The sequence below is a fragment of the Aotus nancymaae genome, unplaced genomic scaffold (assembly GCF_030222135.1).
Source record: "Aotus nancymaae isolate 86718 unplaced genomic scaffold, 86718_ANA_hifiasm-v0.15.2.pri h1tg000012l, whole genome shotgun sequence".
Lineage (NCBI taxonomy): Eukaryota > Metazoa > Chordata > Mammalia > Primates > Aotidae > Aotus > Aotus nancymaae.
This window is the reverse complement of record NW_026988423.1, coordinates 7273939-7301064: the sequence shown is the minus strand read 5'-3', so window position 1 is coordinate 7301064 and position 27126 is coordinate 7273939. Positions and strand designations below refer to the sequence as shown.

At 45.3% G+C, this 27126-nt stretch overlaps 1 protein-coding gene across 1 annotated transcript in view; it reads left to right on the top strand.

The window, feature by feature from the left end:
* LOC105719156 (uncharacterized) overlaps positions 1-27126 on the top strand; it is a 114817-nt gene that overhangs the window by 75915 nt on the left and 11776 nt on the right. The window lies entirely within an intron of this gene.

The window sequence follows — 27126 nt, the reverse complement described above, 5'->3', positions numbered from 1 at the left end:
AACTGCTCACTGCAACCTCTGCCTCCCAGGTTCACACTCCTGAGTAGCTGGGATTACAGCTGTGTGCCACCATGCCCGGCTAATTCATTTATTTATTTATTTGAGGTGTTTTTTTTTTTTAAGATGGGGTCTTGCCTGGTCACCGAGGTCACGCAGGCTGGAGTACAGTGGTACGATCATGGCTTACTGCAGCTGCAACCTCCAAAGCTCAAGTAGTCCTCCCACCTCAGCCTACTGAGTAGTTGGGACTACAGGCAGGAACTCCCAGGCTTGAATTTCTGGGTTCAAGTGATCTTCCTGCCTTAGCCTCCCAACGTGCTGGGATTACAGGCACGAGTCATCACACCCAGCCAGTCCATTTCTTTTTATTACTCAATAATGTTGCATTGTATGGATGTACCATAGTTTTATCTAATCCACCTATTGAAGGACACCTTACTTGATTCCATTCTTTGGTAACTATGAATGATCTGCTGTAAACATTCATGGCCAGGTTTTGTGTGGGCATTAAGTTTCCAGCTCATTGGAGTAAATGCCTAGGAGTGCAATTGCTGGGCCGTATGGTAAACCTCTGGTTAGCTTTGTAGAAACTGCCAGACTGCTTTTACATTCTCACCAGCAATGAAGGGGAGTTCCTGTTCCATATCCTCTCCAGCATTGAGTGTTGCCAGCATTTTCTTGGTTGTGCTGTGTTTTTTTTTTTTTTTGGAGACGGAGTCTTGCTGCATTGCCAGGCTGGAGTGCAGTGGTGGTGATCATGGCTCAATGCAACCTCCACCTTCTGGGTTCAAGTGATTCTCTTCCCTCAACCTCCTGAGTATCTGGGACTACAGGTACCCACCACCACGCTCAGCTAATTTTTTAAAAAAATATTTTTAGTAGAGATAGGGTTTCACCGTGTTGGCCTGGATGGTCTCAATCTCTTGACCTCATGATCTGACTGCCTCAACCTCCCAAAGTGCTGGGATTACAGGCATGAGCCACTGTGCCTGGCCTGTGCTGTGCTTTTAAACTCTTTTCTTTTTGAACTATTTTATGTTCACAGTTTGGGATTTTTGAGGCAATATTGCTGAGCTCTCCTGTCAACCTGAATTTGAGCCCTTTATCTGCCACTAACCTTGCCATGTGACTATGAGCAAGGTACCTAACCTCTCTGTTCTTCAGTTTCTTTATCTGTAGAATGCAGATTATGCCCAGCTCATAGCACTAGTGTGAGGAATAAATGAGATATGTATAGATCACTTTTACACGGTATGTGACATTTGGTAGGCACCAAATCATTATTGCTGGGAGGATCAGTACATTCTTGCTTGTCTACACACAGAGAGAGAGACAGAGTCAGAGAGAAATTGCAGAGATAGTACAAAGAGTTCTAATGTACCTGTACCCAGCTTTCCCTGTTATTAACATCTTACATTAGTAGGGTGCATTTGTTAAAATTAATGAACCAATATTGAGATGCTTTTATTAACCCATGTCTGTACTTCATTCAAATTTCTTGGGGTTATTCCTAATGTCCTTTCCTGTTCCAGTGTCCCATCTGGGACACCGAATTCCATTTCATCATCATGTCTCCTTAGGCACTCTCCCTGCCTGGGTCACTCGATGTTGGGAGGTCAAGGAGGACTGATCACTGGAGCCAGGAGTTGGAGACCCACCCTCGGCAACCATAGTGAGACCCCAGTCTCTACTAAAAATAGAAAAAAAATTGCCAGGCATGGTGGCACACACCTGTAATCCCAGCTACACTGGAGGCTGAGGCATGACAGTTTCTTGAGCCCAGAAGGCAGAGATTTCAGTGAGCTGAGATCATGCCACTGTACCCCAGCCTGGATGATGAAGCTAGATTCTCTCAAAAAAAAAATGCAAACCTTATTCACAAAATTATTATGGGGCACCCGGTTGTAGCCCCTGAGCTGGATGTGTAGTAGACTCCTGAGATCTTAACCTGAAGTCTGCCCTACTGTGGTGAAACCTGCTTGTATGCCAGAAAGCAGACCCAAGCTGCGAAAAACCATCTGTACCATATCCTGCCCCGTTTGTCCTCCCCCAACTTCTGGTAAATAATGTCCATTGAAAAATGCTGGTTGAGCTGACATGGTGGCCTGAGTGATAACACATCTCAGGAATGTGGGAGGGGGGTAGGAAAAGGAGGCCACTGTGTTTTTTCTGACAGTCCCCTCAAAACTGCTGGTGGCTCAGTGCTGGAAGGGTGTCACCACAGCATGTTAGCTGAGCTGTGTGGTTTCTCTGAATGTTAATAACTTTCACTGCTTTGGCGTGTGTTTCCTCCTTGACATCACCAACTGAAAACATATTTCAGAGGCTTTGGGTTTCTGGTGCCAAATCCAAGCTGGTTTATCAGCAAACACCCTCTGCCAGACAATGGAGTCTGTGTGCTGGGGCAGAGCCGCTTCCCCTTTGACACTGGCTCTTTTCTAAGAACTGAAAATAAGCCGCAGAGGCTGTGACTTCAGTTTTCTTGGAACTGTTTTACATTACCCCCAAAAATGTAGAAAATCCTCATTGAGCAGCTTTTGGATTGCTGAGTTCTCTAATTCTTTCTGTTGCATATTCCTGTAATGCTCAAGTTTCACTGACAAATTCTTCTGCATCAGGCGAAGCAGGAGCCGGGAGGAATGACCATGTGAAGGAAGTGAGTGCTTTGTCACTTGGCCTGTTTGTGGTTTAATGGTTGATGAGGAAAAGCACCTGGAAGAGACACTGTCTGTAGAATGCCTTCCAGTTCCATGGGTCACAGCCCTGTGATCTGTTGGCCAGCAGTTGGCTAGGGCTGGTGTAGATGAGCATCAGGCCACAGCCCAAACTCACAGAGCAGCTGCAAGGACAAGGGGAACAATGAATTTTCAGCCAGAATGACCTACATTTAGTAGATACTTTGGCACTTAGGCAAAAGGACGTCTTCAAGGTTCCTCTGCCTCCTTGCGATAAGGGAGATAGTGATGTCAGCCAAACCTGGGGTCTGGTCCTGGTCCTGATGGTTCCTGTCTGACTTTGGCCTTGAAAGTCAATCTGTGAAGTGGAGACCATTCTTCCTTTGAAGGGTGGTACCTGGTAGGTTCTTGGGAACTGAATTAGGTTTCCCCTCCTGAGAGTGGGTGTCTGTAGACAGGCACATACGCTGTTCTGAAATCATCTGTTGCTATCTCTGTCTCTGTTGGAGGTGCTTCCAGTGATGTGTGATTGTGCCTTACTTATCTCAGTATGCCTGCCCAGCATGGGGTCTTACATAACATACATGGGCAGTCAGTCAATGTTAGGACTGGCTGGGTTTTAGACTGGAAGACAGTGGAAATATACAAGCAAAGGCACAGTGTCTTGAATTTACACTTGGCCTGCAGTAGTTTTCAAATGAAAGGAGCCCCCTGCTTAGGAGGGCCTTTTGAATTGGGTCCCCTGTATAGTTTATAGTGGGCCTGAGGGTGATGGCTAGACTGTTGGGGAGTGCTCTTTAAGTACAGAGGGAAGAGTTGGTAAAGACATTAAAAGTGTGGAGGAAAAGGAGCTAGACAGCTGAGTCCAAAAAATGATTCATGTCATTTGGACAGAATCTGAAATGAGAGGCCTTCAAGATTGACTGAACGTCTCTTGATAAAGAATGCAAATTCAGCTGGGCTCAGTGGCTCATGCCTGTAACCCCAGCACTTTGGGAGGACAAGGTGGGCAGATTTCCTGGGGTCATGGGTTCAAGATCAGCCTGGCTAACATGGCGAAACCCTGTCTCTACTAAAAATGCAAAAATTAGCCAGACATGGGGTGGGGGCACCTGTAATCTCAGCTACTCAGGAGGTTGATGCAGGAGAATCGCTTGAAACCAGAAGACGGTGGTTGCAATGAGCTGAGACTGTGCCACTGCACTCCAGCCTGTGAGACAGAGCAAGGCTCTGTCTCAAAAAAATAAAACAAACAAAAAGAATGGAAGTTCAATTAAGTGCCAGGGACTGTGCTAGAAGCCGTCTCATGAGTTACTTCATTTTCCTGTCCCAGTACCCCTGGGAGGTCTGTTTCCCCATGCCCTTTCACAGCTGTGAAAACTACAGCCATGGCGATGAAGTCCTTTGTCCAGGGGCTCTGTCCAGCCACAGAGCCAGGTTATGAACCAGTAGGTGCCCCTCATCATTAAGGAAACTGTTGTTGTGGGTGACCAGGACCAGGCCCTTCCCTATGGCAGCTCTTCCCCAGGGCAGCTCTGGGAGCTGATGATCTCTGCATGGGCACTGGCACCCCCTGCTGGTCTGTGCTCAGGAAATAGGATGACAACCAGTCATCAGAAAACAAAGGCACAGAATGAAACAAAGGAACGAAACGGGACTATGAGAAACTTCACCCTTGTCTACCCAGGAGTTCTGCCCATTATGGCCAGGCCGCGGTGGGGGTGGGAGGAGGCTGGATTTGGCAAAAAGATGGGTTCTGAGGGGCTTGCAGTGGGGCCAGCCCCACTGTTCATTCATTGGATGACCTTGGGTGGTTTATTTCACTGTCCTTACTTCTGATATCCATAGGAATGGGATGACATGGGGTCAGAGAGGTTAAATAATTCACCCACATGGCTGTTAGCTGGAATCCAGTGCTTGAAAGTTCACTAGTGGCTCATGCCTGTAATCCCAGCACTTTGAGAGGCTGAGGCGGGCCGATCAGATGAGGTCAGGAGTTTGAGACCAGCTGGCTAACACAGTGAAATCCCGTTTCTCCAAATACAAAAAAAACATTATCCTGTCATAGTGGCATATGCTACTTGAGAGTCTGAGATTGGAGAATCACTTAAACCCGGGAGGCAGAGGTTGCAGTGAACCAAGACTGCACTACAGCTTGGGTAACAAGAGCAAAACTCCATCTCAAAAACAAAAAGAAACCACAAAATTCACTTTATTGGCCTATGGCCAAACACCTGCTGGGTTCCAGCTCTGGGGATACACGAGGTGAACAAGACTCATGGTTGCTCCCTGCGCAGCATGGTGACTTCTCGGACCTCCCATTCCTCCTTATCATTCCTGTTTAAGCCTGAGAAAGTCCTATACTTTTAAGAACGTGTGTGGTTAGATTGGGCTCACCTGGGTATTCAGGCCAATCTCCCTGTCTCAAACCCCTTGCTAATCCCACCTGCAGAGTCCCTTTGGCTACATAAGGTGATGTATTCAGAGGTTCTCGGGATTAGGGCATGGACATCGTTGTGTGGGGATGGATAGTTTGCCTACCTAGTCAGCCCTCTAGACCCCAAAGATGTGTGTTCATGCCAAATACAAAATACATCCACCCTGCCCTGAGGCCTCATCCCATTATAACATCAACTCAGGAGTCCAAAATCTGCTCTAAATCTCATCACCTGACTCACCTCAATCTGGAATGGGGAGGCTCTGGGAATGATCCATCCTGAGCAGTTCCTCTCCCTCTGTGAACTGGAACTCACTAAACCAGTTACCTGGCCCTAAGGTGTAGTGAGCGGCCACCCAGAGGGGTACAATCTAGTTCTGTCCCTGATCCAAGGGACCTGAGATGTGATATGGGCAAGAAAGATGAGGAAGAAACAAAGAGGCTGTACACCCAGAAACACCAGACCACTAAGCCTCCTTTCCTCCTGGTCACACAGAACAGGGAAAGGAGTTTCTCCAAAGGGTCTTTCAGCACCTAATTTCGTGTCCTGTGAGCTTGTGGGAAGGCCGGGCTAGACACTTTCCTTCCGTGGGTACTGCTCATTTTAGAAAGGGAGTCAGGCCAGGTGTGGTGGCTCATACCTGTCATCCCAGCACTTTGGGTGGCCAAGGCAGGCAGATCTCCTGAAGCCAGGAGTTCATGACCACCTTGCCCAACATGGCAAAACCCTATCTCTACTAAAAATACAAAAATTAGCCAGGCATGGTGGTACACGCCTGTGGTCCCAGATAGGAGGCTGAAGCAGGAGAATCGCTTGAACCCAGGAGGTGGAGGTTGCAGTGAGCCGAGATTGTGACCCTACACTCCAGCTTATGCCACAGAGTGAGACTCTGTCTCAAGGAAAAAGAGAGTCAGTGTCAGGGTCTGCCCTGGGACCTTCCATCAGACAGCTGTGCATTACTTGCAGGTGAAAATATTCCCAGAGCACAGCTAAGCCTGGTTGTCGTGCTTGTAGGACTCCAGCATGTAGCTAATTATCAGCTCCACCTGGACTGTTTTTACCTGGTCCCTACCCATATCTTTAATTAGGATGCACGTGCTGGGAGCTCAAGAAAGTCTAACCTCTTAGAAAGTTCTCAGGTGAGTCTCATCATCAACCAGGTTTGGCAGCCACAGATCTCCAGCTTTCTGGCTCAGAGACACCTGGGGCACAGGAGGCGTCAGAGCTGCCTGTGATGCTGGTTGTGAAGTGGTGAAGGCTCCCTTGAGTGGGGACCCGGGAGCCCAGAGAACCAGGACCAAGGGGTCCCCGCATGCCCCAGGCTGCTGAAGAGGAGAAGAAGGGAAGGCTGGAAAAAGCCCATGTGGAGGAATAGAGCTGCTCTACCTCTTGGACATCCAATGCCATACTTGATACTGGGCCGTTGCAAGGTAATGATATCAAGTTCCCTTTTTAAAAAGCCCTGTGACTGGGTGCAGTGGCTCACCCACCTCAGCACTTTGGGAGGCCAAAGCAGGTGGATCACCAGAGGTCAGGTGTTTGAGACCAGCCTGGCCAACATGGTGAAACCCTTGTCTCTACTAAAAATACAAAAATTAGTTGGATGTGGTGGTGTGAGCTTATCATCCCAGCTACTAGGGAAGCTGAGGCAGGAGAGTCACTTGAACCCAGGAGGCAGAGGTTGCAATGAGGTGAAATCACTCCATTGCACTCCAGCCTGGGTGTCAGAGCGAGATTCCTTCTCAAAAAAAAAAAAAAAAAAAAGTGAGCCCTTTAACAGAAAACTGTTAAGTGAACAATAGTACAGTGGTACCTGAGTGACTGAGGTGTGGGTACTTGCTTTTCCTTGATATTCTAGAGTAGAGCTGTGCTGTCTAATGTGATTAGGCTATATCAGTAGCCTCATGGATCTACGGAGTACTTGGAATGTGCTGGTGTGACGGGCAGGGTGGCCAAACTCAGTAAATAAAAGTTTAGGATACCTCCTCCATCAGTGTGGGCTGTGCACAGTGAGTTCCTTCCAGAACGGAAGGGGGATAAAAGAGTAACTTTACAGTGGCAAAACCTGGCAGACTGCCCCAGCCAGCCAGCCAAGGTTAACGTAAAGCAATACATCACATTAATAGCACACCTGGGTAAGACACCTGAGGCCCTGAGGGGCCAGGACTTAGAAGCTTCAAATTCCACAGCCACTCCTCTTCTCACTGCCCTCAGGTGGCTCCTGCAGAGACTAGTGACAGTGCCCTAAGGGGCCTATAGGAGCCTCATGGGACCACAGGAGGTCTTGAGAGGCATGTGAGGACTTGGCGTTTTTGGTAGGTATGACAGCTGGGGTTGGTGCTTGAGACCTCTGGTCAGAGCTGGTAATGCTGTGTAATGAATTGCCACAAACTTAGGAACTTAAAAAAAAACAAATGTATTGGCTGGGTGCAGTGGCTCACACCTGTAATTGCAGCACTTTGGGAGGCCAAGGCAGGTGGATCACCTGAGATAGGGAGTTCGAGACCAGCCTGACCAACATGGAGAAATCCCATCTCTACTAAATATACAAAAAATTAGCTGGGTGTGGTGGTGCATGCCTGTAATCCCAGCTACTTAGGAGGCTGAGCAAGGAGAATCACTTGAACCTAGGAGGCAGAGGTTGCAGTAAGCCAATATCGCACCACTGCCCTTCAGCCTGGGTGACAAAGCAAGACTCCATCTCAAAAAAAGAAGAGCCTTGTTAAATTCCTCCCATGTGTTGATGCACTTGCTGTAATATTTATTCCTGCTATTATGAGTCACCTGCTCCCAGGGCTGCCCTGCCCATTGTGAGACCTCTTCTGTCTTCCTAAGTGTGAGATAGTGTTTTCCCTGCCTTTACCACATTCTCTGTCCCTCTGGCTGGTGTCATGGCCCTTTAAGGAAAGTGAGCACATTGGCTCTGGGATCTTGGTCTCTGCAGTTTGGCAGCAGGCCCTGACTTGTCATGAGAAATAAATGTCAGTGGGAAAAATCTTTTTTATTTTGAGATGGAGTCTCTCTCTGTTGCCAGGCTGGAGTGCAGTGATAGAATTCCAGCTCACTGCAACCTCCGCCTTCCAGGTTTAAGCCATTCTCCTTCCTCAGCTTCCCGAGCAGCTGGGACTACAGGCACGTGCCATCACGTCAAGCTAATTTTTGTATTTTTTAGTAGAGATGGGGTTTCACCATGTTGGCCAGGATGGTATTGATCTTTTGACCTTGTGATCTGCCCACCTTGGCCTCTCAAAGTGCTGGGATTACAGGCGTGAGCCACCACCTCTGACCGGGAAAAGTCTTTTTAAAGATGCATGCATATCTCAACACAAACGTCATTGCACCTGTTGATGTATGCCTTAAGAAGCCTGAGGTAGGGAAGTTTGGTAGGTGGAAGTTACTTTCCATCTCCTTTCTCATAGCATGGCACTTGGAAGAGAAGATTTTGGCTTTAGCGTTTTGCTGTGAGCATCCTGTTTATTCCATGGTCATGGACCTTTAGTACCAAATTTACTTGAAAACCTTGTGAAATTATTTATGCAGAAAGAAAGAATGAGGAATCTTGGGTAATGGGAAAGCAACAGGCCAGTTTTGCAAAGACTTCAACATGGGTGGTTTATAACTAGTTGGAAAAACATGTCTCATCTCAGCTGATGTAATCCTTTTTACAGTGCTGGGGGCCTTAAGTTTTCTCAGAAGGTTGAAGGAGCATAATCAGCTCCCAAGGTGGTCAGCACAGTGACAAAAAATGACAAAGGGCTCTGCCTGCCTCTGAGGGTCCTTCAGTCATGGCCAGCTCTGTCTAGGGGAGCAAAGACCCTGTCTGTCCTCTGCCTTCCTGGCTATGGCAGGGTCATGGGGTTGGGAGAGCAGAGCCTGGGCACTTGTTCTGGCTGGAAACTTAGCCTTTGAAACAAGGTTCCAGAGGCAGTTTGTGACCCATACAGGAGAAGGAGATGGGCAATGTGGATGCTGTCAGAGCGAAGGGTCCCAAACTGTCTGATTATAGGCACAGTGTTGGGTCCTTATGTACTTTTACAAAGTTATTTTCAGAGACAAGGAAGTCAGTGGACCCACTTTCTCTTCCTCATTGGAGTTCTCTGGAAAAGAGTGTTCCCAGGGACAGATGATCTGATGGTGTCATGGACTCACCAGTGTCCTTAAGAGGGAAAGCTCTGTCAGCAGAGGGAACCTCAGCCCCGGCTGATCACACAGGCTACACTAGGCTGGGATCTGCAGACACCAACAGCCTGCCCTAAGGCTCCCAAGTCAGACAGGCCAGGTGGGTCCCCTTCCTGGCTTTGCTAGCCAGTCTCAGCCCCTGGCTTTGTCTCTTGGGGTTGGGGGGAGGGGATGGGGGATGATGCGATGTCGTTTGTGAGATAGAGCAAATGGCATTGCTCCTACCCCCACCAGGGTGGTATCAGGATGAAATTCAACATGGGAAGCACCCTTCTCCCACCCCCATGGACCAAGAGATGATGCTATTAGAGTTATATGAGCTTGTGGTTTCCCCTTACTGTTTCCACTTCCTTCCCGAAGCCCTGCAAGAGTTTTCATGGGAAAGGAAGGATCTTTCAGATTCCCGATTGCAGCTGTTAATGGCTGTCTCCAGTTAGCCAGGCTGGTTGGAGCCCAGGGTGAGTTGGCTGTGTTGTGGATTTGAACCACCAGAGCAACTGAGGCACAGCTGGCCCACTGCCAAATGCTGTCAACCATCCTGCAAATGCCACCATTGCTCACACCTGGGAGACATTCCAGCATTGACCAAAAGGGTTGCTGTGTCTTGTCCTGCTCAGGACAGGCCACTGTAGAGTGATCTATAGTCATACTCTAAGGACAGATCTGGGTCCTGTGCCTCCCAGTGACCCTGAACACAGAATGCCCATGATAGAACTCCAGCCCATGGGCACAGCCCCTATTGTTAGTATTAATTATGCACTTGTGTGAAATGCACCCACTCTTGAGGAGGGGGACAGCCAGTGATTAAAACAGTTGAGGGCAGATCACCAGGCTGTTTCAGACTCCATTAGGAAATGGCTCTGAGAGGGTTACTTTAGAGCAAGGGAAAGGTCTCCCTGTTGGAGGGGCTCTGTGCCCAGCCAGCCCCTTACTTTAAACCCTGGACTACTCCAGCCATCCAAGAATCTTCATTAAGTGGCTCTGAAGTAGGAACTGCTACTTAATTTGCAGGAATCAGCACCAAATGAAAATCAGTAATTTTCAGAAATTAAGATTCAAGTGGGCTGGGCACAGTGGCTCACACCTGTAATTCCAGCATTTTGGGAGGCTGAGGCAGGTGGATCATGAGGTCAGGAGTTCAAGACCAGCCTGGCCAACATGGTGAAGCCCCGTCTCTACTAAAAATACAAAACTTAGCTGGGCATGGTGGTGGGCACCTGTAATCCCAGCTACTGATGCTGAGGCAGGAGAATCATTTGTACCAGGAGGTGGAGGTTGCAGTGAGCCAGGATCATGCCACTGCACTCCAGTCTGGGAGACAGTGAGAGACTGCATCTCAAAAAAAAAAAAAATTGAAGCAGCAGAGCATTCAAGCAAGCATTAGGGAGCCTTCTGAGCACAGGGCCCTGGCTGTGTAGTTTGTACACTGGCCCAGGTCTGGAGAGAGTGTGAGGCAGGCAGCTGGCCTGCACCATCTGGGTAAACTGAGTCATCTTGCCCTTTGTAGGGTTGATGGGGATCTTTCCTAGGCTGTTGGCCTGGGCAGGGCTGATGACATGAGTGGGACTTGTCCTGGTCTGGGCTGAATATGATACACTGGGACAAGATGAAGGGAGGGGGATTGGAGTGGGGTGCTCCAGGGAGCATCATCTCTATACAACAGGAAGTCCCTGAGCTTGGACACATGATTTAATCATCTGTCACAAGGTTCAGAGCAAAACCCAGAAGGCCAGGCAATGATGCATTGAAACTGTCACTACCCAAGTTAGCATTTTCCAGTATCATTAAAATATGTTTTGTAGATACGAGGTCTCACTGTGTTGGCCAGGATGGTCTCAAACTCTTGGCCTCAAGTGACTCCTCCTGCCTTGGCCTCCCAAAGTGTTGGGATTGCACTCACGAGCCACTGCACCTGGCCTCCAACAGTGTTTTAAAATTTTTGATGTATCTGTGATTTTTGGATTATACCTGTTTTGTTACTTCCATTAGAGAAAATTGACCTGGCCAGGTGAAGTGACTCATGCCTATAATCCCAGCACTTTGGGAGGGCGAGGTGGGTGGATCACATGGCATTTCTCCTGTGAGAGTTTGAGACCAGTTTGGACAACATGGTGAAACCCCACCTGTACTAAAAACACAAAAATTAGCCAGGCATGGTGATGGGTGCCTGTAATCCCACTACTCAGGAGGCTGAGGCAGAAGAATCTCTTGAACCAATGAGACGGAGATTGCAGTGACCTGAAATCATGCCACTGCACCACTCCTGCCTGGGCCACAGAACAAGACTCTTTCTCCAAAAAAAAAAAAAAAAAAAAAAAAAATTCCAAAGCAGATTTTTGTCACTGCCAGGTGACCTTACTAATCACTAACCAGCATGGGCATACAAGGACAAACGAAATGAGGGCAAAATAATTTATGCCTTGTTTTCTTTGCCTTTGACCTTCAGCCCCATGCATTCCTGCAAATGCTTTGCCTTCAGCAAACCTTTGAAGACCTTAACTTTTCTGTTTTAAGAGAGATTTCCAAGTGAATTTATGTTGTCTGGAAAAGGACTATCCCTTTACTGGAGAGCAATTGGTATTTGAAGAGAACGAGATTGATCAGGTTGCTAAGGACACACTTGTTTTCAATGTTGGGTTTATATAAATTATTGGTGAATAAGAAAAATAAGTTTATTCTATTTTCCAGATGGTAAACCAAAAGGGAAGCATGTTACTGGCTAAAGTGAGTCATGGGGTGTGGGAGGCTCAGATGGAACAGGGCTCTGGGACGCCTCTCTTTCTTGACTTGGGACCTCTATTTTACCTACTAGGCCTCAAATTAAAAGACAAACAAAGGCTTCTAATCTGGGTGGGTGGGAACAGATAAAAGATCCTCTGGGTGGATGGATAGTGGAGGGAAGGACAAAGTTTGCAGAAACTGAAAGAGGACATTTTTGGGGGAGAGAGGAAGAAATCTCTTGTTTAATTACAAAACCAAAATATCATTTGCCGTGCCTTCCTTCTCCTACCAGTCGTTTAAGAAATTGACACGTAATTCACATGCCACAAAATGCAGCAATTTAAAGTGTATCATTCTCTGGTATTTGTTTGTTGGTTTTTGAGACTACGTCTTGCTCTGTTATCCAGGCTGGAGTATATAGAGCAATCTCGGTTCACTGCAACCTGTGCCTCCCATATTGAAGCCATTCTCCCACCTTACACTCTCAAGTAGCTGGGGTTAAAGGCACCCGCCATCCTGCCTGGCTAATTTTTGTATTTTTAGTAGACAGGGTTTCACCATGTTGGCCAGGCTGGTCTTGAACGCCTGACCTCAGGTGATCTGCCCATCTCAGCCTCCCAGAGTGCTGGGATTACAGGTCTGAGCCACTGCACCAAGCTCATATTCTCAGTTTTTAATTGTTCCATCAAAGTAGGAAGCCCCCATATTATTTATCTATTTATCTAGTGTTAATAGAGCTTTCTTATAACTAATGTTTACATAGATATCTTTTTTCATCCTGCTGTTTTCATCTTAGCTGTGTTTTTGTATTTAAAGGGTGCCTCTTCTACACATTACATAGCTGGGTCATGTTTTTGTTTGTGTTTCTTAAAATTCAGTCTCACTATCTCACTTAAACTTGGAGGGTTTAATTCACTTACAGTTCAATGAATTTCTAACTTATGCCATTTGGCATAAGTTTTTTTTTTTTTTTCCTTTTTGAGACAGTCTTGCTCTGTCACCCAGGCTGGAGCGCAGTGGTGTGATCTCGGCTCACTGCAACCTCCACCTCCTGGATTCAAGGGATTCTCCTGCTAGGCCTCCCAAGTAGCTGGGATTACAGATGTGCACCACTGTGCCTGGCTAATTTTTTTGTTTGTTTGTTTAGTAGTGAGCCAGCATACCTGGCCTATTCTGTTTTTTTCCATCCTTTCTTGCCTTCTCTTGGGTGAATGGAGTGATTCTTCATGTATCCTTTCATCTCTAGTGTCATTTTGGCTGTATCTTTTTGCTCTATGTTTTTAGCTATATATGCTTTCTTTAGCAGTTGTTCTAGGGATTACAACACACACCCTAACTTTTCACAGTTCACCTGCAGAGTTTATGACACCACTTGGGCAATAAGGCAGTAAAAAGGAATGAAGCACAGACATGGGCCACATGTGGGTGAGCCTGACACTTTATGCCAAGTCCAAGCAGCCAGTCACCAAGGGCTACATATGGTATCATCCCATTTACATGAAATATCCAGATGGGAAAATCCAGAGAGACAGGGAGCAGATTACTGTTTACCTAGTGCTGGTGGTGGAAGGAAGAATTGGGAGGGATGATGACCAAGGATAACAGGGTTTCTGGTTGGGGAAATGAAAATGTTCTAAAATCAATTGTGGGGATGGATGCACTGTTCTGTGAGTAGACGAAGAGCCACTGATGTTGACATTTTATTTATTTTTATTTATTTGTTTGGAGACAGTCTCACTCAGTTGCCCAAGCTGGAGTGCAGTGGCATGATCTTGACTCACTCCAACCTACACCTCCCAGGTTCAAGTGATTCTTCTGCCTCAGCCACCTGAGTAGCTGGGATTACAGGCATGCACCACCACACCTAATTTTTTTTGGTTTTTGAGACAGAGTCTGGCTCTGTCACTGAGGCTGGAGTGCAGTGGTGTGATCTCAGCTCACTGCAACCTCCGCCTTCCAGTTTCAAGTGATTCTTCTTCTTCAGCCTCCCATGTAGCTGGGATTACAGGTGCCCGACACCACATTGGGCTACGTTTTTGTATTTTTAGAAGAGACAGGGTTTCACCATGTTGGCCAAGCTTGGTCTCAAACTCCTTACTTCAGGTGATCTACCCACCTCGGCCTCCCAAAATGCTGGGATTAGAGGCCTGAGCCACTGCATCTGGCTCCATAAGGTAAATTTATATTTACCTTTTAAGAAACTGCCAAACTGTCTTTTGGAGTGGTCATGCTGTCTTATGTTCCCCCAGCATGTGTGAAGGCTCCACTTCCACACACCCCCACTTGATATTGATAGTGACATCTTTCTTTTTGTTTTTTGAGATGGAGTCTCACTCTGTCACCAAGGCTGGAGTGCAGTGGTGCAGTCTCGGCTCACTGCAATCTCTGCCTGCCAGATCAAGCAATTCTCCTGCCTCAGCCTCTCAAGTAGCTGGAACTACAGATGCAGGTCACCATGCCTGGCTAATTTTTTTGTATTTTTAGTAGAGACAGGGTTTCGCTATGCTGCTCAAACTGGTCTCGAACTCCTGATCTTGTGATCTGCCCAGCTTGGCCTTCCAAAGTGTTGGGATTACAGGTGTGAACCACCTCATCTGGCTGTGACATCTTTTTTAATGTTCAACCTTTCTCAATAACACATGCAGTGTGGCTTTCTTTGCATTCAAAGTGTTTCATTGAAAGATTTCTTCATATGGATTGTGTGTGCATATTTTCGCATGTTTATTTCTGAGAGTTTTGTTTTCTTGGGGTGTGCTGTTGCAAATGGGATGTGTTCTTCTCTAACTGCTGTTTGTACATAGGAAGACTATCTGAGGCCAGGCTTGGTGGCTCAGGCTTGTAATCCTAGCACTTTGGGAGACTGAGGCAGAAGGATTGCTTGAGCCAAGGAGTTTAAGACCAGCCTGGGCAGCATAGAAAGACCCCATTTTTATTTGTTTATTTGTTTTTTGAGACACGGTCCTTCTCTGTTGCCTAGGCTGGAGTACAGTAGTGCAAGTTACAGCTCACTGCAACCTCCACCTCCCAGGTTCAAGCAATTCTCATGCCTCAGCCTCCCAAGTACCTGGTATGACAGGTGTTTTACCACACCCAGCTAATTTTTGTATTATTAGTAGAGTCAGGGTTTTACCATGTTGGCCAGGCTGGTATGGAACTTCTGGCCTCAAAAAATCCGCTGCCTTGGTCTCCCAAAGTGCTAGGATTACAGGCAAGAGCTGTGCCTGGCCCCATCTCTATGGTTTAAAAATTAAGAAAAAGGAAGGCTGTTTAGTATGTTAGTTTTGTACCTAACTCCTTAGCAAAATCTGTCTGCTTCATTTTTCAGAGTAAATATAACTATTTCACCTTCTGCTTTCTTCTTTACTGTCTTACTTTCCTCCTTGCCTAGTTTCATCAGCTGGGGCCTCCAAAATAATAGTGGTAACAGAGGGCATTCTTTTGTTCCAAAGGTTGGTGGAAGCTTCTATTGCTTCCATCCCTTACAAATGATGCTGGGCTTTGGCTTGATGGGTGTGTGTCTGGGTGTAATTTCCTTTGTTGTGTGTAATTTAAGGAAGTATCCCTCTTTCTAATTTGTGAGCTTATTTTATAAATTTTGTAGTAAATTTTATCAAGTGCCTTTTCAACATCTATGATGATGATTCTTAACATATTAATATAAATGAAATGAAAAGATGTTCTAATTTTGAGCCATCCTTTTCACACTGTACAAGTCTCACTTGGTTTAGGTAAGTTTTTTGTAAGCCCCAGTGGGGTTTATTTGCTAATATTTTATTTTGGATTTTCATACATTGGTTTTTATGTAAATGTCTTATTTTAGAGATAGGGCCTTGCTCTGATGCTCAGGCTGGAGTGCAGTGATGTGATCACAGTTTATTGTAATTTTAAACTCCTGGTCTCAAATGATCCTCCCATCTCAGCCTCCTGGGTAGCTGACACTACAGGCATATGTCACCACACCCAGCTAATTTTTAAATTTTTCATAGAGACAGAGCCTTTCTATGTTGTCTAGGCTGCAGTTCAGTGTACATTGTCGATGTGAATATTTATTGGTCTTTCTGCTGAAATCATTCCCTCTTCCATCTGTTTGTCTTTAAATTCTGGGCATGCACACACACTCCACCTGCACCTCCTAACTGCAAAATATTGATGTTGTCCAACCTGCTTTGAGAAGGGAGAATTTTTTCCCTCTTTGTGTCTCTGCTGATGTCCAGTCCACTGCTGTGTTTCTGGTAAATACTTGACCCACACAGTGTGGGAGGCGGGAAGGGAAGGCTTCTGCATTTCCTTTGTGGACCAACATCATGGATGCATTAAGCATATTGGGAAACCAGCAGGTCAGGGGGCTGCACACTCTAGTTGCATCTGACTCTGAATTGCTCAGGGCCCCCTGCACGCCTATGATTTTCTTTTGTGAGTTGTCTCTTCACTCATATTCCTAGGCTGAGTTCCCCAAAATAGTAGCTAGCACAGCACCTGTAACAGCTGTGGGTACATTTCTGATCTTGCATGACCTGATTTACAAGGTATTTTGAACAGGAGCTACCTATTATGGCTTGGGATATGGCTAAAGTTTACTTGACTTCCTTTCATAAAGTAACTGGTAGAATATGTGGCATAAGGCTATTATTGCAAAAGCAGAAGTGGTGGGGGTGATTGAGCTTGGGCAGCATTGGGAGGCAGACAGGCACACATCAGCACCATCCTGGGCATTTGTAGGTTATATGACCTTGGGGGAATCCCCTCAACTCTCTGAGCCTTTGCTTCTTCCCTCATTAAGGAGATCATCCATTCTTCATTTGACTACTGTAAGGCTTAAGATCAAACATCTTTCAAGGCACTTGGAGCAGTGCCTGGGCTCCAGGGTCTTAAGGCTGTAACCATAGCAAACACTTAGATCCCAGCTACCCTCCCTTCTTTTCCCTTCAGCTTGGGAATGTGGAGGACCAACCTTCTCATTCCCATTTACCCTGGAGTTCTTTCTTCTAAACTTCATCTAGCACCTGCTGTGTACCAGGGATTCATGGGTGGGGAGGCCAGGGACAGCCAAGTCTGACATCTGGCCTTCAGCTTGCCTCAGTCCCCATGGCTGACACCTGGCCCTTTGCTCTGGAATCTGGATCCTACAATCACCTACCAAAGGCTCAGCCCAAAGAGTGCTTGGGGCACCCCCTATCAGTGAGAAGGTTCCATAGCTGCCCACGTCTCCCCATCTCAGTGGATGATCAGCCCCAGCAATCCAGAGACACATTCTTGGATTCTGCTTTTTCAGTTGAAAACTCAAAGGAAAATGTTATGTTCCAAAAGAAAGTAAAAAAAAAAAAACAACAACTTTGAATGCTGTGGCCTGGGGGCCTGAGTTCACAGGTGCCCCTACCAAAACAGATGTCCTCCAAAGCATTCAGTCCCAGTGTGTCTACCCCAAAGACAGCAGCTCTCTGCTTGGGCTTCTGAAGAGCTATCAGTTCCCCTCAAAGAATCTCCTGCCTCAGGAGACCCCTGGATCAGGCAGGGAAAGGTAGAACCAGGGAGCTGAGGACCTGGCTTCATGTCCCCCTCTGCACAGTCGGCATTCTGAAGAGATGGCTTCCCACATGGCTGTTGAATAAGTAAATAAATACCTTGGGCATGAACAGGAGCAGGGTAGACCTCTTTCTGCAGGGCTGGGACTCACTGGCTGTGCTGTCTCTCGGTTTACAGTGGAGGTGTGGAGCAAGGGGAAGAATTACCCAGACCAGTGGGAGAGTTTTATGTTCTCAGAAGTATTTTGAGTGCAGTGGCAAGCAGATCTTCTTCCCTGCATTTGCAGCACATGCTGTTCTGAGTTTCCCAGCATTCCATGCTGGTTATTCTGTCCCAGCCAGAATCTTTCCCTTGTTAAGGAGCTGGAATTAGAGTAGAAGGTGAAGGAGTTTGAAGTCTTTGGCAGTCTAGTGCTGACTTAGATGAAATCTCAAACTGTAAAGAAGAGAGAAGAGAAGTAGGGCCAGGCTATGGGCCCCAGAGGAGAGGGTCCCCTGCCATTTCCTGAGATAAATTATGCTGGAGCTCCTATTACAGCCCCTGGCCCTCCTTATTAAAAGGACAACTCTCCACCCACTCCCACCCATCTCCCTCTCCCATTTCTGTAAGAGCAGCAGGCATGGGTTGATGAGTCCCTACACCTGCCAGGCCTTTGCAGGCAGTGGTGTTAGGCCCAGCCTGCTGAGTTCCTAGGAAATTGAACAAGCATCTCTGGAGTGCTCACTCCATGTCAGGCTCTGCCACCAGCACCTTGGAGACAGAAGACCAAGACATACTTCCCAGCCAAGGGGAGGGTGGAACCTTAGCACATGATGCCTTGAGAGCTTGGGATGCATCCAACCCAAAGTGCAGGCTAAAGGGAACTCTCACTGTGTGGGTGGGATCTTCAGTGCAGCTTGCAGTGGAGACTGCTCTACTGTTTCCCCATCAAGTGTGGTGATGAAGGGCACAGACTGGACACTCAGAGCTACCAGGGTAAGGAAGTGCTCTTCTATCCCTGATCATTGAGGAGAACTGTTTAAAAGATGGGCTTTAACTTTTTTGAGGATGAGTCTCATTCTGTCACCCAGGCTGGAGTGCAGTGGCTCACTGCAGCCTCTGCCTCCCGGGATCAAGCAATTCTGCCTCAGCCTCCTGAGCAGCTGAGATTACAGATGTCTGCCACCACACTCAGCTAATTTTTGTATTTTTAATAGAGATGGGGTATGGCCTGGCTGGTCTCCAACTCTTGACCTCAAGCAATCCACCTGCCTCGGCCTCCCAAAGTGCTGGGATTAGAGGCATGAGCCACCACACACTGCTATTTATTTTTTGGAGATGGAGTCTCACTCTGTTGCCCAGGCTGGAGTGCAGTGGTGCAGTATCAGCTCACTGCAACCTCTGCCTGCTGGGTTAAAGTGATTCCCCTGCCTCAGCCTCCTGAGTAGCTGGGACTACAGGCATGACCCACCACTCTTGGCCAGGAAGTGCCCTTCTGTCCCTCATCTGCTAAGAGCACTGTCTAAAAGACAGGCTTTAGGTCGCCTTTTCTGCCATCTCTTTCTACTACATTCTGGTTCTTTTTCAGTATGTAATTTTCAGTAATTAGTAAATTAGCTGATTGGCTGAATTAATTACTAAACTACAAATTTAGTGATTAGTAATTTTAATAATTTCTAGTTCCCTGCTGAAATCTATAATCTCTGTCTAGTAAGCCTGCTATCTGAGTCCTGTGGGTGTCTATTATTGTCTGTCTGTGCTATTTTATACACTTAGAATTTTACCTCCCTAAGAGTGTTTTTTATAACTACAGTGTCCATAATTGTATCATCATGCCCAGCAGGGAGGTGCTCAATAAATATACATTTCCAATGTCAAAAAATTTAAATGTGGTAAAACTAAAAATTTACCATAACCATTTTAAAGTACAGACTTCAGTGTAAGTACGTTCATATTTTTGTGCAGCCAAACTCTGGAACTCACTAAATTCTGCCAAACTGAAACTCTGTCCCCATTAAATAAGCCATTACTGCTCTCCCAGCTCCTGGCCGCCACCATGCTACTTTCTGTCTCTGTGAATCTGATTACTCCAGGTCCTTCCCATAAGTAGAATCACAGTATTTCTCTCTGTGACTGGCTTATTTCACTTTGCTTCATCTGTGTGCTAGCATGTGTCAGAATTTCCTTCCTTCTTAAGGCTGAATAATGTTTGACTGTATGGAGAGACCACATTTGTTTATCTGTCAGTGGGCACTTGGGTTGCTGCTATCTTTTGGCTGCTATGAATAACGCTGTGTCGAGACCAGCTCAGCTGTGGAGACCCCAACCCAGGCGGTGCCGGAGGAATTAAGAAACAGACACAGAGATAGAGAGCAAAAGGTGGGTTCAGAGTGGAAAACCAGGGGTCTCACAGCATTTCCAGCTGAGAGTCCGAGCAGACTCTGACTTACGTATTTATTCTTGACTTTCCAATGACAAGTTTTAGAAGTGGATGCTCTGTGTGCTTTCATTGGTTAAAGGTAAACTAACCAGGCAGCTAATGTATGTTTACTATAGGTTAAAGGCAAACTAGAAAGCGCTCTTTATGAGGGAACAAAGGAAAGGGTCACATATCCTGTGTTCAAAGAACTAATTCAGCTGGTGTGGACATATTTATATTGGTTACTGTTTGATAATGCCTTGAGCAGTTTTCCACTTTAGGGGGCTGACTAGGTTTCCCTTGCCGCCGCTCTCAATAGGATTTCTCAGCAAACAATATGATTTCTCACACACATCAGAATTTGCTCTCAACAACGCTCTTATGAACATCAGTGTATAAATGTGTGAGGCCCTTTGAATTGTAGGGGGTACATACCCAGAAGTGGAAATGCTGGATTATATGGTAATTCTTTGTTTTGAGACATAGTCTTGCTCTGTCACCCAGACTGGAATGCAGTGGTGCAATCTTGGCTCACTGCAACTTCTGCCTCCTAGGTTCAAGCAATTCTTATCCCTCAGCCTCCCGAATAGCTGGGATTACAGGCCTGCACCACCACATCTGGCTAATTTTTGTGTTTTTAGTAGAGATGGGATTTCACCATGTTGGCCAGACTGGTCTCAAACTCCTGGCCTCAAGTGATTCACCTGCCCTGGCCTTGCAAAGTGCTGGGATTACAAGTGTGAGCCACCTTGCCTGGCCTATTTTTAGCTTTTTGATGGATTGCCATACTGTTTTCCATAGCTGCAGCTCCATTTTAAACTCCCAGTAAGAGTACACAAGGGTTCCAACCTCTCAGTATCCTCACTAACACTTGTTATTTTCTGTATTGATTACAGACATCCTAATGATTCTGAGGTGGCCTCTCCATGCAGGTTTTCTTCTTTTTCTTTTTTTGAGATGGAGTCTTGCTCTGTCACCCAGGCTAGAGTGCAGTGGTGCAATCTTGGCTCACTGCAACCTCTGCCTCCTGGGTTCAAGCAATTCTCCTGCCTCAGCCTCCAGAGCATCTGGGACTTCAGGCACGTGCCACCACACCCAGCTAATTTTTCTATTTTTAGTAGAGATGTGGTGTTACCATGTCGGCCAGCTGATCTCAAACTCCTGACCTCAAGTGATCTGCCCACCTCGGCCTTTCAGAGTGCTGGGATTATAGGAGTGAGCCACCATGCCCAGCCTCTCCACTTCACTTGGGTTTGTTTCCTTAATAATTAGTGATAGTGAGCATCTTTTTATATGCTGATTGGCCATTTGTATCTCTTATTTGGAAGAATGTCTATTCACATCCTTTGTGCATTTTTGAACTGCATTAGTTGGGTTTTTGTTGTTGCATTGTGAGAGTGCTTTATCTATTCTAGATGGGAACTCTTTCACATGGAATTTGCACATCTGTCCTGTCATTCTGTGGCTTGCCTTTTCACTCTGTTAATAGTATCCTTTGATGCGATCCAATTTGTCTACTTTTCCTTTTGTTGTTTCGGCCTTTGGTGTCATATCCAAGATATGTTTTAAGAGTTGTCAGCTGGGAATGGTGGCTTTTGCCTATAATCCTAGCACGTTGGGAGGTGGACGTGGGTGAATCATGAGGTTAGGAGTTCAAGACCAGTCTCACCAAGATGCCCTGTCTCTACTAAAAATACAAAAATTAGCTAGGCATGGTGGTGGGTGCCTGTAATCCTAGCTACTTGGCAGGCTGAAGCAGAGTTGCTTGAACCCAGGAGCCAAAGGTTTCAGTGAGCGAAGATCATGACACTGCATTCCAGCCTGGGTGACAGAGTAAGACTCTGTCTCAAGAAAACAAGAGTTGTAGAGTTTTAGATCTTACACTTTGGTCTTTGATTCATTATTGAGGTTTTCTTTCTTTCTTTTTTTCTTTTAACATGATATAACGTAAGAGTTGAACTTCTTTTGCCTGTGGATATCTAGTTTTCCCACACCATTTGTTGAGAGACTGCCCCTTCCCTGATTGAATAGTCTTGGCATCCTTATTGAACTTATTTGACTGTATGTGTAAGGGTTTCCTTCTGCATTCTGTATTCCATTCCACCGGTCTCTCTATATGTCTTTACTGCCATGCCACACTTTTGACCACTGTAGCTTTTAATAATACATTTTGAAATTCAGAAGTAAAAGACTTCAAACTTTCTTATTCTTTTTCAAGATTTCTTTGATAATTTGGGATCCCTTGAAATTATGTATAAACTTTACACAATTTATAAGGATGGATTTTTCTATAATTGAAGAAAAAATATCACTGAGATTTTGAAAGTAATTACACTAAACCTGTAGATCACTTTGAGTCATACTGACATCTTAATGAAACTAAGCCTTATAATCTATAAATTTGAGATAACTTTACATTTGTTACACAACCAGTCTCTGGAACTTTAAATCCTGCCAAAGTCTTTGCCTCCTGGTTAAGTTTATTCCTATTGTATTCTTTTTGATGCTATTGTAAACTGACTTTTTTTTCTTTTTTGTTTTAAGATAGTGTCTCACTATGTTGCCCCAGGCTGGAGTACAGTGGCTATTCACAGGCATAATTGTTATAAAAACTGACAGCATTGACCTCCCAGGCTCAAGCTATCCTTCTGCCCCAGCCTCCCAGGTAGCTGAGACTCTAGGCATCCACAACCAAGCCCAGCAGGAACTGTTTTCTTAATTTCCTTCTTGGATTTTGGACTGTTAGTGGTAGAAATGCGACTGACTCTTGTATGTTGATTTCATAATCCTGAAACTTGGACAGATTATTTGTTCTAATAGTTTATTTTGTGCGGTCTTCAGGATTTTCTACAAAGAAGATCATGTCATTTGTTAACAGAGGAAACTTTACTTCTTCCTTTCCAATTTGGATGGCTTTTCTTTTTCCTTTCTTAACAGCTCTGGCTAGGATTTCCACTATTATGCAAGCAGGCATCATTTGTGCTATAGCTGGCCTGGAGCCAGAACCTGAGCAATGCCATTTTATATGACAAAGCTATGTCTCCAAAAATGAGTTGTAATAACTGCCCCATTCTCCTTGCAATAACTGCTGACTTGGTTTCTGTAAATAAGACTGCTAGTCTGCTCTGGATAATGTCCACCAGGTGAAGTTGTTTACCTTTCTCATCAGTAACTGATAGAATTGCTGGCCTTTGCTTATCAGAATGCACAGCCCAAGCTAATCTCATCTTGGCCCCTGTGAACTAAGATCTGTAATTTCCAACGGTACCCAAACCATATGTAAACTAACGTTTATCTTGACTTTTGTCGGTACCCAATATGTAAACTAATGTTTGTCTTGACTTTTGTGAATCATTTATGTAGCAATTAAAGTGACAATAAGTCCCGGAGCCCTCGGAATGTCCAGAGGCCCCCACCCCCGTCCCTGCCCAGGAGATGATTTACAGAATCCGCCAGCCCTCAGAACGTCTGGGGCCCGTTGATCCCCCTCCCCACTCCTCAACCCCACTCCCAAGGTGGCCTTTCGGGTATAAAAAGCCTTGACACTCTCCCCTCGGGACCGCAGGTTAGAGAGACGTGAGTCCTCCGTGGTCGCCGGCAATAAAGACCCTGCAATTTGGCATACTTTTGTCTTGGTGAATTATTTTAATCTCGCATCCCAATACTACACATTGTTTTATTCCTCATCTTGGAAAAGATTGTCTCTCATCATTGAGAATGATATTAGCTGGAGGTTGTTCATGTGACCTTTATTACACTGAGGTTGTTTCAATTTCTATTCAGTATGTTTTTAATCATAAAAGGATATTAAACTTCATTAAATACTTTTTCTGTACTAATTGAAACAAATTGTCATGTGTTTTCTTTCCTTCATTCTGTTAATGTGGTCTCTTACATTGATGTTTATATGGTAACCACCTTTGCATTCCAGGAATAAATCTCACTTGATCATGTTGTATAATTCATCTATGATGCTGTTGAATTCTCAGTATTTTCTTGAGCACTTTTGCCTCTGTATTGATCAGGGAGAGTGGTGTGTTTTCTTCTGCTGATTTATCTGCCTTTGGTATCAGTAATGCTGGCCTCACAGAATGGGTTTGGGGGTATTCTTTCCTTGGCATTTTGGGAGATGAGCAGGATTGGTATTGATTCTGTAAATGTTTGGTACAAGTCACCCATGAAGCCATCTATTCTTGTACTTTACTTTCTCGTCAAGTTTTTGGTCACTGATTCAATCTCCTTGGTAGTTATAGGTCTGTTTTTCCATCTTCTATTTCATTTATTTCTGTTCTAACCTTTAGTATTTCCTTCCTTCTCCTAGCTTTGGGTTTAGGCTGTTCTTTTCTTTCTAATAATTTAAGGTACAAAGTTAGGATTGTGGTTTGAGAGCTTTTCCTTTTTCTTTTATTTGACAGAGGGTCTTGCCACTTTCTGAGTTAGTCTCAAACTCCTGGGCTCAAGCAATCTCCTGGCCTCAGCCTTCCAAGTAGCTGGGATTATAGAACAGTGTCACTATGGCTGGCTGCTGCTGCTTTGTGTGTGGGGGGGTGGGGGGAGATTAGGGGAAATGGAGTCTAGCTGTGCTGCCTAGTCTGAAGTGCAGTGGTGCAATCTTGGCCCACTGCAACCTCCTTCTCATAGGTTCAAGTGATTCTGCTGCCTCAGACTTCCAAGTAGCTGGGATTACAGGTGCTTGCCACCATGCCTGGCTAATTTTTATGTTTTTAGTAGAGACAGGGTTTTACCATGTTAGCTGGGCTGATCTTGAACTCCTGACATGAGGTTATCTGCCTGCCTTGGCCTTCCAAAGTGCTGGGATTACAGGTGGGAGCCACTGCCCCTGGCCAACTTTCTTTAATGTAAGCATGTACAGCTATAAATTTCCCTCATAGCACTGCTTTTGCTGCATCCCATAAGATTTGATTCATTGTTTTGTCTCAAAATACTTTCTAATTTTCCTTATTTTTCTTTGATCCATAGTTTTGTAGTATGTTGTTTAGTTCCCATAGATTGGTGAATATTCCAGTTTTCCTTCTGCTATTAGGATTTCAGTCAGTTAAAATTTATTAAATCTTGCTTTGAGGCCTAATATATGATCTTTCCCAAAGAACATTCCACATGTACTTTGAAGAATGCGTATCGTGTTGCTGGGTGAATTCATCTGTGTATGTCTGGTAGGTCCAATTCATCTATAGTATTGTTCAAGCCCTCTGCTTCCTTCTTGATCTTCTGTCTGGGTGTTGTATCCATTATTGAAAGTGAGTTATTGGGCCAGACATAGTGACTCATGCTTGTAATCCCAGCACTTTGGGAAGCCAAGGCAGGTGGATCACTTGAGGTCAGGAGTTCAAGACCAACCTGGCCAACATGGTGAAACCCTGTCTCTACTAAAAATAGCCGGGCATGGTGGCATACACCTGTAATCCCAGCTACTGTGAGGCTGACACATAGGAATCACTTGAATCCAGGAGGTTGAAGTGACCTGTCTCATGCCACTGCACTCCAGCCTGGGCAACAGTCAGATTCTGTCTCAAAAAAAAGTGACATGTTGAAGTCACCTACTGTTATCATAGAACTATCTGCTTCTCCTTTCATTCTGTCAGTGTTAGCTTCATGTATTTAGGAGCTCTGAGGTGCGTTGCATGTACATTTATAACTGTTACATCTTTCTGGTGAATTGACTGTTATCTCTTAAAACAGCTTTAGACCTTAAGCCTATTTAGTCTGAGATTAGTCTAGCTCCTCCTCCTTTTTGGTTACCATTTGCATGGAATATCTTTTTTCATCCTTTCACTTTCAACTAATGTGTAAGTCTCTTACAGTCTTTTGATTGTAGAATTCATTTGCATTTTTAAAGACTATCATCTGGTGAGACTCACTACCCTGGTGGGTGACTGCCATGAGGCCCACAGCCAAGGACTCAGTGAGCAGTTGCTCTGGGAGGACTCCAGCACACCATTTACGGGGCCTCCCCATGTCACTCTGGATTGTTTTCTGCATGGCTTATGGTTTGTTTTCTCATTTCCTGCCTGCCTTTGTGTTAATTGATTTTCTGGTGTGACACACTTAGAATCCCTTCTCATTTCCTTTTGTGTACATTCTATAGATATTTTCTTTGTAATTACCATGAGGATTACATAAAATATTTAGAAGTTAGAGCAATCGATTTTAAACTAGTAAGTTCAATCACATACAAATACTCTATTCCTTGACAGCTCTGCCCGGTCCTATGTTGTTGATGTTACAAAGTATATCTATATTTTAGAGATAGGGTCTCACTCTGTCACCCAGGCTGGAGTGCAGTGGCACTGTCATAGCTCATTGTAACCTAAAGCCCCTGGACTCAAGTGATCCTCCATATCCAAAACTACAGGTGCATGCCACCATGCCTTTTTTTTATGTATATATATAAATTATGTATTTAACATAGACTTATGTTTACACATCTCTTTTAAATCCAATAAAATAATTGAAATCAGAGATATCAATCAAAATTACAATAATACAGGTCTTTATACGTGGCTTCAAATATCCACCTAGTATCCTTTTGACTTGAAGGACTCCCTTTAGCATTTCTTGCAGGGTAGATCCCAATGTAATGAATTCTGTCAGCTTTTGTTTATCTGAGAATGTCTTAATTTCTCTGGTTGGGTGTGAGGTGGGAAGATCACATGAGTTCAGGAGTTCAAGATCAGCCTGGCCAATATGGTGGAAACTGTCTCTACTAAAAATACAAAAATGTGGTGGTGGATGCCTCTAATCCCAACTACTGGAGAGGCTGCACCACTGTACTCCAGCCTGGAGGAAAGAGCAAGACCCTGTCTCAAAAGATAAGAAAAAGTGCCTTAATTTCTTCCTCTTTTTCTTATGAGCGTTCATAAGATGCCTTTATGTTGTAACTTATAACCACCATTTAATTTGTCCTTCAAAATTTAACTGAATTGGTGACTGCTTTTCTTAAATACTTCACTAGTGTAATCCCAGCACTTTGGGAGGCCAAGGCAGGTGGATCATGAGGTCCGATGTTTGAGACCATTCTGGCCAACACGGTGCAACCCTATCTCCACTAAAATCACAAAAAAATTAGCTCGGCATGGTGGCATGTGACTGTAATCCCAGCTACTCAGGAGGCTGAGGCAGGAGAATTGCTGGAACCCAGGAGGCAGAGGTTGCAGTGAGCTGAGATTTTGCC